The sequence below is a fragment of the Phocoena sinus genome, chromosome 9 (assembly GCF_008692025.1).
Source record: "Phocoena sinus isolate mPhoSin1 chromosome 9, mPhoSin1.pri, whole genome shotgun sequence".
NCBI lineage: Eukaryota > Metazoa > Chordata > Mammalia > Artiodactyla > Phocoenidae > Phocoena > Phocoena sinus.
The window spans coordinates 41,018,899-41,033,166 of NC_045771.1; the positions used below are offsets into that span (position 1 = coordinate 41,018,899).

At 41.8% G+C, this 14,268-nt stretch overlaps 1 protein-coding gene across 3 annotated transcripts in view; it reads left to right on the forward strand.

Moving 5' to 3' along the window:
- Positions 1-14,268, forward strand: part of ELMO1 (engulfment and cell motility 1) — a 578,694-nt gene that overhangs the window by 266,651 nt on the left and 297,775 nt on the right. Inside the window, exon 1 of one of the 3 annotated variants that reach the window (XM_032642960.1) lies at positions 10,948-10,952. The exons of the other annotated variants lie outside the window; for them this stretch is intronic. The gene's annotated coding sequence lies outside the window, so the exon portion shown is untranslated. Of the gene's footprint in view, positions 1-10,947; positions 10,953-14,268 lie in introns of those variants that run through there. 3 annotated transcript variants of the gene reach the window in all.

A 14,268-nucleotide genomic window follows, 5' to 3' on the forward strand; every position in this document is an offset into this window, starting at 1 on the left:
TCCTGGGTGTTTCTTTCATGCAGATCCTTTGTACTTTACCTAAAAGAATCAAATTTTAATGATGTGGAGCTGGGATCTCATGAATTATTTGTAAGCCAGATTTCCCTTGTTCTGTAGTAGATGTGTTTTTGAATTTTTTAAAAAAATTTTTTATGGGACGTTACATTTCTCTGATTAAACTTCTTCTTGATAATGGGGCCCATCTTCCTATTCTCCAAAGGCCGTTTGAACCTAAATAGGAAAAACAAAAGCTGCAGAGCTGAAGTGGTGACTCTGCCACTTCTAACCATGCTCTTGCACAAGTCACAAGTTCTTACCCCCATCTGTAGGAAGAGAATAATAACATTTACCTCACTCATAACTTGCCTCACTGGGAAGATTAAATGAAATACGCCTTTGGAATGCCTGGCATGACGCCTACCTGTCCCTGGTCACAGTTATTTTTCTGCCCCTCAGCATACCACCTTGCCCACTCTTGGGTCAGATTTAGTAGGCTGCCTTCTCTGTATTCATGCAAACTATTCATTTTTATTGAATTTACTGGAGAGGGACCAAGAACAGAACCTGAAGATGTCTAAAGGCTACGTCTAGGACTCTTTGAAACATTGATCCATGTTGGGGGTCACAAAGTCGGATGCTGTCAAGAGCCTCCTTATATAAATGTGTGAATCAGCCAGGTGAGAGAGTGCTGGGCCTGTGTCAGCTTGGAGAGTGCATGTCCTCCCTAAAGCAGGCATCCCAATAAAAGCCGCTGCAAACCAAACACTTCAATACAGGGAATCAAGGTTCCAACTCCATCAGTTGTTGGGTATAGATCCCTAAAATGCTCTTGCATTGGGTTACTGTAGCTTTAGAACAGAGGTTCTCAAAGTATGATCCAGAGACCATCAGTAGCACCTGGGAACGTGTATGAATGCAGATTCTCAGGGCTTACCCAGACCTACTCAACCAGAAACTCTGGATGGGGGGGGGGGGGTGGCGCAGCGCCAGCAATCTGTTTGAACAGACCCTCTAAGAGATTCTGATCACGTTCAAATTTGAGACCCACTGATTGGGGAAAGTGTTCTCCACCCTGGCTGGACTTTGGAATCACCTGGGGAGCTTTAAAAGTAAAGCTGATTTTGGGTATCAGCCTGGACATCAGAATTTTTCAGAGCTCCCAAGGGGATTTTCAGGGGCATCCAAGGTGGATAAGTGCTCTTCTAGGAGCCTGTTGAAACACCCACATACCCTTTCTCCTGAGTGGGGAGGGGAAGAGTGGGAGGCACGTGTAATGTGGTACAGCTCCCAAGGGATCTGCTTCAACCATCAAACCCTGCTTCCCCTTGGAGAACATGACCTTAAACTACCAGCCTCAAGAAAGAGCTTTGAGGGCCTCCCTGGTGGCGCAGTGGTTGAGAGTCGGCCTGCCGATTCAGGGGACACAGGTTCGTGCCCCGGTCCAAGAAGATCCCACGTGCCGTGGAGCGGCCGGGCCCGTGAGCCATGGCTGCTGAGCCTGTGCGTCCAGAGCAACACGAGAGGCCCGCGTACCGCAAAAAAAAAAAAAAAAAGAAAGAGCTTTGATAGGGCCTTTCCTAGACTGAATGAATATTCACTCAATGTGATTTGTTTTAAAGGTTGCTTTTAATGCTGTATTTGTTCAGCAAATGTAGGCACTTGTATAGCACAAATATTAACTCCTAAATCCTCCAAGGCTTTCCCTGCGATATGCCATCTGGCAGGCATTATTGTAATCATCTCTTTATTATCCACACTAATGAAGGACTAGCATGGCATTGGTAATTGAGAAACACAGATCATTTACAAATCATTCAGGCTAGTGCCAGCACTGCTTCCCCAACCAGGAATCATTCAAGAGTAGAAAATATTGACTGATTACAGTTTCCTACCTTCTCTGTGGAGGTACTAATAACATTATTTTAGTCAGAAATTTGAGCAGTAGGAGAAGTGAGAGGCTTCTAAATTATAATTCCTTTTTCTGAATAAGGACATTTCAGTTTTCTCAATAAGAGGCCAAAGCACAAAGCAGATAAACAGCAAGTATATTTAAAATGCCTTGAACTTTGGAACCAGTCAGTTCAAAGCATGTTATAGTAGAAGCTGCATGGGATTCAAGAGATCAGTGGATCTGGATTCTAGATCTTACTTTGATATTACCCGTGCTATGTGAGATGTGCCATTCCAGCCATCAGCGGGTCTCAAAGTGTGGTCCTCAGACAGCAGCATCTGCATCACTTGGGAACTTGTTAGAGATGCAGATTCTCAGGCCTCTCCCCAACCCACCTGAATTAGAGACTCTGAGGGTGGGGCTAGCAATTGGTGTTTCGACAAACCCTCCCGGAGATTCAGTTCGGATGCCTGCTCAAGTTTGAGCACCGCTGTTCTCCAGGCACTCAGTTTTCTCAACTTCAAAATAAGGTGACAAGCCTAGTTTATATTTGAGGTCCACTCCAGCTCTCCAGTGGCCTTAGTGTATGGTTCTGGAAGTTTGAAAGATTCTCTGTCATAGACCTTGAATGTGCGATTGAAATAATTCAAGTAAAAAACTGGCATGTGTGTAACAGAAGAGAAACAGATCTCTAGGAACTCTATACACAGACCCCATATAGGACGCTCACTTTATTTTATTTATTTATTTATTTTTTTACACCTTTATTGGAGTATAATTGCTTTACAATGGTGTGTTAGTTTCTGCTTTATAACCAAGTGAATTCATTATACATATGTTCCCATATCTCTTCCCTCTTGCGTCTCCCTCCCTCCCACCCTCCCTATCCCACCCCTCTAGGTGGTCACAAAGCACCGTAGGATGCTCACTTTAAATGAATAGTGCTATCTTCAGTTGGTTGGTACCGTTTTCTGAAAGTGAAAAAACCTTGGTGCTTTGGAAAGGGAGGTGGCCGCTCCTCCTTTCTCCAGGGGCTGAGAGCTGTCTGATGTGATTCACGGAGCAGCACTTCTACAGGCTCTAACAAATGGCATTTCAGAAGGATGTACAGAGGTACACAGGCTTTGCAGTAAAACAAGGGATATTTTCAAGTCATTTATGAAAGCTCTTGCAGCTTCCATTTCAAGACAGGTAGAAAACAATAACATGGACAAGAAAAGAAAATAAATCTGTATCCAGAGCATCTCATAAATAAGGAAGGAGCGGGGGTCTGTTGGCCTTGCTGGGTTCTCAGAGTATTTTTGTAACAGTACAGAAAGCTCTCAAATGTTTTGGCAAGTAATTCTTACACTGTTTCCGTTATCAAAACCTATGCTTGTAAAATTATTTCGCTGGCTGTTAAAACCAAAAGAGAAAAAGGAAACAATCATTTCAAGGAGAGAGAGGCTAGGAAGATGATACTCAGAGTTTAAAAAGAGAGAGACAGAAAAAAAGAATATAGTTCACCCACAACTGCAAAAATTATTTTTCATCTAAAATGCAGTGACACTTCATAATTTAGAGCGAGTCATAGAAAATCGAGAGCAATTTTCTAATTGGCTTTTGTTTAATTAAAAGCCTATTTGTTGGAGACAATAGGACCTGGTTTGTTGGACTTGAGAGAGACTTTGTTATGTCTGGGAGGGATGGAGAGATTATAGCTTTTATTGAAAAGGATGGATCGCAGACCCACTTTGCCTGAGCAAAGCATGTTGATTGAGGAGAACCACAATGATGGGGAACCTGCACTGGACATCTTTGTGAAATTCCCAGTGGCGTCTGGTTGAGCAAAAGCTTGACCCTAAAACCCTGGTTAAAAGCCTGTCCTCTGAGTTCAAATTCTGGCTCTGCCACATACTGGCTCTGAAACTCTGGGCAAGCTACCCAGATGCTCAGTGCCTCAGTTTCCTTCTGTCAAAGGAGGAAAATAATAGGACCTGTCTTGTGGGAATTTTATGAGGATTAAAAGTTAGCATATGCAAGGTGCTTTATATAACACCTGCCACAGAGCAGGCATTACTTTATTAGGACTATTTGCTAAATAGCCATATGGATCTTTAAAAGAACTCTAAAAATGTGTTATACCGTTTCATAACTGTAAGACCTTAGAAAGCAGCAGTGCCCTATTTGATACCCCCATTGTGTGCCTAAGGAGGTGTGTGATTGATGCAAAGAGGCTTCCAGGGCATCCTGGGAGCACAATTCAAACAAGCCTGATGATTCTTAACCCATGGGGGGCTTCTCCCTGGTCAACTTCACTAACACATAGCTTTGGGGGGTTGTTCAAACAAGATTCAGAGAAACTAATTTTTCTCATTTGATTTCCTTTTAGTGTATTTATTTTTGGAATAGATTCATAGACCAACACTAGAAATAGCTCTGAAATAAATGGCATGTTTTTCTCTCGTATACTTGGCACACTCCCCTTTGTTGGCTGGACCATGCTGTGTAGCAGCTAATATTGATTAGCCTACATTTTTCTCAGGCTATATAAAGTCTAAATGCTGGCAGTACTAAAACAGATGCGTTCAACTTATAAACTGGTGGTAAGGAAAAAGGTATGGACAAAAGCATGCTGAAACATATCGTCCAAGCAAGACATTGCCTGCTCTGCCAAATTCAAGTTGCCAGGTCCTGGGCAAGCTTCTTATCTCATCTGAGCTGCAGTTTCCTCACCAATAAAATTGATGCAGCCGCTGTGGAAAACAGTATGGTGTTTGCTTCAAAAACTAAAAATAGAACTGCTGTATGATCCAGCAGTTCCATTCCTGGGTATATATCCGAAGAAAACAAAAACACTAATCAAAAAGATACATGCACCCCAGTGTTCACAGCAGCATAGCCAAGATGTGGAAACGACCAAGGTGCCGTCAACAGACAAATGGATGAAGATGTGGTGTGTGTGTGTGTGTGTGTGTGTGTACACACACACACACACACACACACACACACACACACACAGTGGACTACTACGCAGCCATTAAAAAGAATAAAATTTTGCCATTTTCAACAACATGGATGGACCTGGAAGGTATTATGCTCAGTGAAATAAGTCAGACGGAGAAAGACAAATACTGTATGCTATCACTTATGTGTGTAATCTGAAAAAATAAATGAATGAGTATAACAAAACAGATGCAGACTCACAGATATATAGAGAACACACAGGTGTGTGTGGGGAGAGGGAAGCAGGGAGGGGCAGCATAGGGGTATAAACTACTATGTATAAAATAAATGAGCTACAAGGATATATTGTACAGCACAGGCAATATAGCCAATATTTTATAAAAACTTTAAATGGAATATAAGCTATAAAAATATTGAATCACTATGTTGTATACCTGAAATTAATATAATATTGTAAATCAACTATATACTTCAATAAAAATTACAGGTAAGAAAAAATATGAGATAAAAATCTCCCTTAGTTCCACTACCTAGAGGTAACCATTTAACATGTTGGAATACTGTACTCCAGAATTTAAAAAATAAAATAAAACAGGGTCATATTATTAAAAAACAAATAATAAAATGGGGGTAACAATAGTGCCCACCACCTATTAGATGAGGTAACACATGTGAAACCCAAACTAGTGCTAACCCCAAGAAAGTACTCAGCAAATGCTAACATTTTTATGTTACTTGTGTTCATGGAAATCGAACGTATCAAAGTCAAAATAATAAATGTATGCATAATGAGGGAAGTTCCACTCTTCTTTTCTTTTTTTTTTTTTTCTTTTACAAAAAATTAGTTTTTTTTTTTTTTTTAACATCTTTATTGGGGTATAATTGCTTTACAATAGTGTGTTAGTTTCTGCTTTATAACAAAGTGAATCAGCTATACATATACATATGCTCCCATGTGTCTTCCCTCTTGCGTCTCCCTCCCTCCCACTCTCCCCATCCCACCCCTCCAGGCTGTCCCAAAGCCCCGAGCTAATATCCCTGTGCCTTGCGGCTGCTTCCCCCTAGCTATCTACCTTACTACGTTTGTTAGTGTGTATATGTCCATGACTCTCTCTCGCCCTGTCAAAACTCACCCTTCCCCCTCCCCATATCCTCAAGTCCGTTCTCCAGTAGGTCTGCGCCTCTATTCCTGTCTTATCCCTAGGTTCTTCATGACATTTTTTTTCCCCTTAAATTCCATATATATGTGTTAGCATACGGTATTTGTCTTTTTCTTTCTGACTTACTTCACACTGTATGACAGACTCTAGGTCTGTCCATCTCATTACAAATAACTCAATTTCATTTCTTTTTAAGGCTGAGTAATATTCCATTGTGTATATGTGCCACATCTTCTTTATCCATTCGTCCGATGATGGGCGCTTAGGTTCTTTCCATCTCCGGGCTATTGTAAATTGAGCTGCAATGAACATTTTGGTACATGACTCTTTTTGAATTTTGGTTTTCTCAGGGTATATGCCCAGTAGTGGGATTGCTGGGTCATATGGTAATTCTATTTGTAGTTTTTTAAGGAACCTCCATACTGTTCTCCATAGTGGCTGAACCAATTCACATTCCCACCAGCAGTGCAAGCGTGTCCCCTTTTCTCCACACCCTCTCCAGCATTTATTGTTTCTAGATTTTTTGATGATGGCCATTCTGACTGGTGTGAGATGATATCTCATTGTAGTTTTGATTTGCATTTCTCTAATGATTAATGATGTTGAGCATTCTTTCATGTGTTTGTTGGCATTCTGTATATCTTCTTTGGAGAAATGTCTGTTTAGGTCTTCTGCCCATTTTTGGATGGGGTTGTTTGTTTTTTTGTTATTGAGCTGCATGAGCTGCTTGTAAATTTTGGAGATTAATCCTTTGTCAGTTGCTTCATTTGCAAATGTTTTCTCCCATTCTGAGGGTTGTCTTTTGGTCTTGGTTATGGTTTCCTTTGCTGTGCAAAAGCTTTGAAGTTTCATTAGGTCCCATTTGTTTATTTTTGTTTTTATTTCCATTACTCTAGGAGGTGGGTCAGAAAGGATCTTGCTGTGATTTATGTCATAGAGTGTTCTTCCTATGTTTTCCTCTAAGAGTTTGATAGTTTCTGGCCTTACATTTAGGTCTTTAATCCATTTTGAGCTTATTTTTGTGTATGGTGTTAGGGAGTGATCTAATCTCATACTTTTACATGTACCTGTCCAGTTTTCCCAGCACCATTTATTGAAGAGGCTGTCCTTTCTCCACTGTACATTCCTGCCTCCTTTATCAAAGATAAGGTGTCCATATGTGCGTGGGTTTATCTCTGGGCTTTCTATCCTGTTCCACTGATCTATCTTTCTGTTTTTGTGCCAGTACCATACTGTCTTGATTACTGTAGCTTTGTAGTATAGTCTGAAGTCAGGGAGCCTGATTCCTCCAGCTCCTTTTTTCGTTCTCAAGATTGCTTTGGCTATTCGGGGTCTTTTATGTTTCCATACAAATTGCGAAATTTTTTGTTCTAGTTCTGTGAAAAATGCCAGTGGTAGTTTGATAGGGATTGCATTGAATCTGTAGATTGCTTTGGGTAGTAGAGTCATTTTCACAATGTTGATTCTTCCCATCCAAGAACATGGTATATCTCTCCATCTATTTGTATCATCTTTAATTTCTTTCATCAGTGTCTTATAATTTTCTGCATACAGGTCTTTCGTATCCTTAGGTAGGTTTATTCCTAGATATTTTATTCTTTTTGTTGCAATGGTAAATGGGAGTGTTTTCTTGATTTCACTTTCAGATTTTTCATCATTAGTATATAGGAATGCCAGAGATTTCTGTGCATTAATTTTGTATCCTGCTACTTTACCAAATTCATTGATTAGCTCTAGTAGTTTTCTGGTAGCATCTTTAGGATTCTCTATGTACAGTATCATGTCATCTGCAAACAGTGACAGCTTTACTTCTTCTTTTCCGATTTGGATTCCTTTTATTTCCTTTTCTTCTCTGATTGCTGTGGCTAAAACTTCCAAAACTATGTTGAATAAGAGTGGTGAGAGTGGGCAACCTTGTCTTGTTCCTGATCTTAGTGGAAATGCTTTCAGTTTTTCACCATTGAGGATGATGTTTGCTGTGGGCTTGTCATATATGGTCTTTATTATGTTGAGGAAAGTTCCCTCTATGCCTACTTTCTGGAGGGTTTTTATCATAAATGGGTGTTGAATTTTGTCGAAAGCTTTCTCTGCATCTATTGAGATGATCATATGGTTTTTCTCCTTCAATTTGTTAATATGGTTTATCACATTGATAGATTTGCGTATATTGAAGAATCCTTGCATTCCTGGAATAAACCCCACTTGATCATGGTGTATGATCCTTTTAATGTGCTGTTGGATTCTGTTTGCTAGTATTTTGTTGAGGATTTTTGCATCTATGTTCATCAGTGATATTGGCCTGTAGTTTTCTTTCTTTGTGACATCCTTGTCTGGTTTTGGTATCAAGGTGATGGTGGCCTCATAGAAGGAATTTCGGAGTGTTCCTCCCTCTGCTATATTTTGGAAGAGTTCGAGAAGGATAGGTGTTAGCTCTTCTCTAAACGTTTGATAGAATTCACCTGTGAAGCCATCTGGTCCTGGGCTTTTGTTTGTTGGAAGATTTTCAATCACAGTTTCAATTTCAGTGCTTGTGATTGGTCTGTTCATATTTTCTATTTCTTCCTGATTCAGTCTTGGCAGGTTGTGCATTTCTAAGAATTTGTCCATTTCTTCCAGATTGTCCATTTTATTGGCATAGAGTTGCTTGTAGTAATCTCTCATGATATTTTTTATTTCTGCAGTGTCAGTTGTTATTTCTCATTTCTAATTCTATTGATTTGAGTCTTCTCCCTTTTTTTCTTGATGAGTCTGGCTAGTGGTTTATCTATTTTGTTTATCTTCTCAAAGAACCAGCTTTTAGTTTTATTGATCTTTGCTATCGTTTCCTTCGTTTCTTTTTCATTTATTTCTGATCTGATTTTTATGATTTCTTTCCTTCTGCTAGCTTTGGGGCTTTTTTGTTCTTCTTTCTCTAATTGCTTGAGGTGCAAGGTTAGGTTGTTTATTCGAGATGTTTCCTGCTTCTTAAGGTGGGCTTGTATTGCTATAAACTTCCCCCTTAGAACTGCTTTTGCTGCATCCCATAGGTTTTGGGTCGTTGTGTCTCCATTGTCATTTGTTTCTAGGTATTTTTTTATTTCCTCTTTGATTTCTTCAGTGATCACTTCATTATTAAGTAGTGTATTGTTTAGCCTCCATGTGTTTGTATATTTTACAGATCTTTTCCTGTAATTGATATCTAGTCTCATGGCGTTGTGGTCAGAAAAGATACTTGATACAATTTCAATTTTCTTAAATTTACCAAGGCTTGATTTGTGACCCAAGATATGATCTATCCTGGAGAATGTTCCGTGAGCACTTGAGAAAAATGTGTATTCTGTTGTTTTTGGATGGAGTGTCCTATAAATATCAATTAAGTCCATCTTGTTTAATGTATCATTTAAAGCTTGTGTTTCCTTATTTATTTTCATTTTGGATGATCTGTCCATGGGTGAAAGTGGGGTGTTAAAGTCCCCTACTATGAATGTGTTACTGTCAATTTCCCCTTTTATGGCTGTTAGTATTTGCCTTACGTATTGAGGTGCTCCTATGTTGGGTGCATAAATATTTACAATTGTTATATCTTCTTCTTGGATCGATCCCTTGATCATTATGTAGTGTCCTTCTTTATCCCTTTTAATAGTCCTTATTTTAAAGTCTATTTTGTCTGATATGAGAATTGCTACTCCACCTTTCTTTTGGTTTCCATTTGCATGGAATATCTTTTTCCATCCCCTTACTTTCAGTCTGTATGTGTCTCTAGGTCTGAGGTGGGTTTCTTGTAGACAGCATATATAAGGGTCTTGTTTTTGTATCCATTCAGCCAATCTGTGTCTTTTGGTGGGAGCATTTAGTCCATTTACATTTAAGGTAATTATCGATATGTATGTTCCTATTCCCATTTTCTATATTGTTTTGGGTTCGTTATTATAGGTCGTTTCCTTCTTTTGCATTTCTTATCTAGAGAAGTTCCTTTAGCATTTGTTGTAAAGCTGGTTTGGTGGTGCTGAACTCTCTCAGCTTTTGCTTGTCTGTAAAGGTTTTAATTTCTCCATCAAATGTGAATGAGATCCTTGCTGGGTAGAGTAGTCTTGGTTGCAGGTTTTTCTCCTTCATCACTTTCAGTATGTCCTGCCACTCCCTTCTGGCTTGTAGGGTTTCTGCTGAGAGATCAGCTGTTAACCTTATGGGGATTCCCTTGTGTGTTATTTGTTGTTTTTCCCTTGCTGCTTTTAATATGCTTTCTTTGTATTTAATTTTTGATAGTTTGATTAATATGTGTCTTGGCGTATTTCTCCTTGTATTTATCCTGTATGGGACTCTCTGTGCTTCCTGGACTTGATTAACTATTTCCTTTCCCATATTAGGGAAGTTTTCAACTATAATCTCTTCAAAGATTTTCTCAGTCCCTTTCTTTTTTTCTTCCTCTTCTGGAACCCCTATAATTCGAATGTTGGTGCGTTTCATGTTGTCCCAGAGGTCTCTGAGACTGTCCTCAGTTCTTTTCATTCTTTTTTCTTTATTCTGCTGTGCAGTAGTTATTTCCACTACTTTATCTTCCAGGTCACTTATCCGTTCTTCTGCCTCAGTTATTCTGCTATTGATCCTATCTAGAGTACTTTTAATTTCATTTATTGCGTTGTTCATCGTTGCTTGTTTCATCTTTAGTTCTTGTAGGTCCTTGTTAACTCTTTCTTGCATTTTGTCCATTCTACTTCCAAGATTTTTGGATCATCCTTACTATCATTATTCTGAATTCTTTTTCAGGTAGATTGCCTATTTCCTCTTCATTTGTTAGGTCTGGTGGGTTTTTATCTTGCTCCTTCATCTGCTGTGTGTTTTTCTGTCTTCTCATTTTGCTTATCTTACTGTGTTTGGGGTCTCCTTTTTGCAGGCTGCACGTTCGTAGTTCCCGTTGTTTTTGATGTCTGTCTCCAGTGGCTAAGGTTGTTTCAGCGGGTTGTGTAGGCTTCCTGGTGGAGGGGACTAGTGCCTGTGTTGTGCTGGATGAGGCTGGATCTTGTCTCTCTAGTGGGCAGGTTCACGTCTGGTGGTGTGTTTTGGGGTGTCTGTGGCGTTGTTATGATTTTAGGCAGCCTCTCTGCTAATGGGTGGGGTTGTGTTCCTGTTTTGCTAGTTGTTTGGCACAGGTTGTCCAGCACTGTGGCTTGCTGGTCGTTGAGTGAAGCTGGGTGCTGGTGTTAAGATGGAGGTCTCTGGGAGATTTCCACCGTTTAATATTATGTGGAGCTGGGAGGTCTTTTGTTGACCAGTGTCCTGAAGTTGGCTCTCCTACCTCAGAGGCAGAGCCCTGCCTCCTGGGCTGGAGCACCAAGAGCCTTTCATCCACACGGCTCAGAATAATAGGGAGGAAAAGTAGAGAGAATTATTAGAAGTATGAGGAAAGAAAGAAGGAAAGGAGGAAAGGAAGGAAGGAAGAAAGAAGCAAAGAAGGAAAGAAAGGAGGGAAGGAGGGAGGGAGGGAGGAAGGAAGGAAAGAAGGAGGGAAAGAAGGAGAAAATGTAGAGAGAATTAGAAGTATGAGGAAAGAGAGAAGGAAAGGAGGAAAGGAAGGAAGGAAGAAAGAAGCAAAGAAGGAAAGAAAGGGAGGGAGGGGGGAAGGAAGGAAGGAAGGAGGGAAAGAAGGAGAAAATGTAGAGAGAATTAGAAGTATGAGGAAAGAAAGAAGCAAAGAAGGAAAGAAAGGAGGGAGGGAGGGAGGGAGGAAGGAAAGAAAGGAGGGAGGGAGGGAGGGAGGAAGGGAGGAAGGAAGGAGGGAAAGAAGGAAAAAAGACAGAAAGAAAGAAGATACAGTAAAAATAAAATAAAGTATAATATAGTTATTGTACTAAAAAATATTTAGAAAAAAAAAAAAAAAAAAAAAAAGAACGGATAGAACCCTAGGACAAATGTTGGAAACAAAGCTATACAGAGAAAATCTTACACAGAAGCATACACATACGCGTTCACAAAGAGAGGCAAAGGGGGAAAAATCATAAATCCTGCTCCCAGAGACCACCTCCTCAACCTGGGGTGATTCGCTGTCTAGAGGAGGGAAGGAAGGAAGGAAAGAAAGAAAGAACGAAGGTAAAGTACAATAAAGTTATTACAATTAAAATTAATTATTAAGAAAAAAAAATTTTTTTTAAAAATACCATGGACGGATAGAGCCCTAGGACAAATGTTGGAAGCAAAGCTATACAGAGAAAATCTTACACAGAAGCATACACATACGCGTTCACAAAGAGAGGCAAAGGGGGAAAAATCATAAATCCTGCTCCCAGAGACCACCTCCTCAATTTGGGGTGATTCGTTGTCTAAAGGAGGGAAGGAAGGAAGGAAAGAAAGAAAGAAAGAACGAAGGTAAAGTACAATAAAGTTATTACAATTAAAATTAATTATTAAGAAAAAAAAATTTTTTTTTTTAAAAAAACCATGGACGGATAGAGCCCTAGGACAAATGTTGGAAGCAAAGCTATACAGAGAAAATCTTACACAGAAGCATACACATACACGTTCACAAAGAGAGGCAAAGGGGGAAAAATCATAAATCCTGCTCCCAGAGACCACCTCCTCAATTTGGGGTGATTCGTTGTCTAAAGGAGGGAAGGAAGGAAGGAAAGAAAGAAAGAAAGAACGAAGGTAAAGTTTAATAAAGTTATTACAATTAAAATTAATTATTAAGAAAAAAAAATTTTTTTTTTTTAAAAAAAACCATGGATGGATAGAGCCCTAGGACAAATGGTGGAAGCAAGAGTATACAGACAAGATCTCACACAGAAGCATACACGCACACATTCACAAAAAGAGGAAAAGGGAAAAGAATCACAGATCTCGCTCCTAAATTCCCGCTCTTCAATTTGGGATCACTCCCTGTCTATTCAGGTATTCCACAATGCAGGGCACATCAAGTTGATTGTGGAGCTTCAATCCGCCACCTCCGCGGCTGCCGGGAGAGACCTCCCCCTCTCCTCCCTGCTCTCACAGCTCACAGGAGCTCAGCTTTGTACCCGGCCCTGCCCCTGCGCGCAGATCGCTGGAGGGCGTCTGTTTTTTGCTCAGACAGGACGGGGTTAAAGGAGCCGCTGATTCGGGAGCTCCGGCTCACTCAGGCCGGGGGTTGGGGGATGGGGGAAGGAGGGGCACTGCGTGCGGGGCGGGCCTGCGGCGGCAGAGGCAGCGTGACGCTGCGGCAGAGGCCGGCGTGACACTGCACCAGCTTGAGACCCGCCGTGCGTACTCCCGGGGAAGTTGTCCCTGGATCCCGGGAACCTGGCAGTGGCGGCCTGTACAGGCTCCGTGGAAGAGGGGCGCGGAGAATGACCTGTGCTCGCACACAGCCCCCCTGGTGGCGGCAGCAGCAGCACCAGCGTCTCCCGCCCGTCTCTGGGGTCCGCGGTTTCAGCCGCGGCTCGCGCCCGTCTCTGGGGTTCGCGCTTCCCGCCGCGGCTCGCGCCCGTCTCGGGGGCTCGCGCCCTCAGCCGCGGCTCGCGCCCGTCTCTGGGGTTCGCGCTTTTAGCCGCGGCTCGCGCCCGTCTCTGGAGTTCCTTTAAGCAGCGCTCTTAAACCCCTCTCCTCGCGCACCAGGAAACAAAGAGGTAAGAAAAAGTCTCTTGCCTCTTCGGCCGGTGCAGGCTTTTCCCCGAACTCCCTCCCGGCTAGTGGCACACCAACCCCTTCAGGCTATGCTCAAGCCGCCAACCCCAGTCCTCTCCCTGAGCTCCGTCCAAAACCAAAACCCGAGCCTCAGCTCGCAGCCCCGCCCGCCCCGGCGGGTGAGCAGACAAGCCACTCGGGTTGGTGAGTGCCGGTCGGCACCGATCTTCTGTGCAGGAATCTCCCCGCTTTGCCCTCCACACCCGTCGCTGTGCACCTCTCCGCGGTCCCGAAGCTCCCCCCTCCGCCTCCCGCAGTCTCCGCCCGCGCAGGGGCTTCCTAGTGTGTGGAAACTTTTCCTCCTTCACAGCTCCCTCCCACTGGTGCAGGTGCCGTCCTTATTCTTTTGTCTCTGTTTTTTCTTTTTTCTTTTGCCCTACCCAGGTACGTGGGGAGTTTCTTGCCTTTTGGGAGCTCTGAGGTCTTCTGCCAGCCTTCAGTAGGTGTTCTGTAGGAGTTGTTCCACGTGTAGATTTATTTCTGGTGTATCCGTGAGGAGGAAGGCGATCTCCACGTCTTACTCTTCCGCCATCTTCCCCCGTCTCCTCTTCTTTTCTTAAGAACTGAAAATATCATAAAATCTTTCATTGCAAGTTACTTCTGAGACTAAATCTCTGATCGTTTATTTCCAGCATT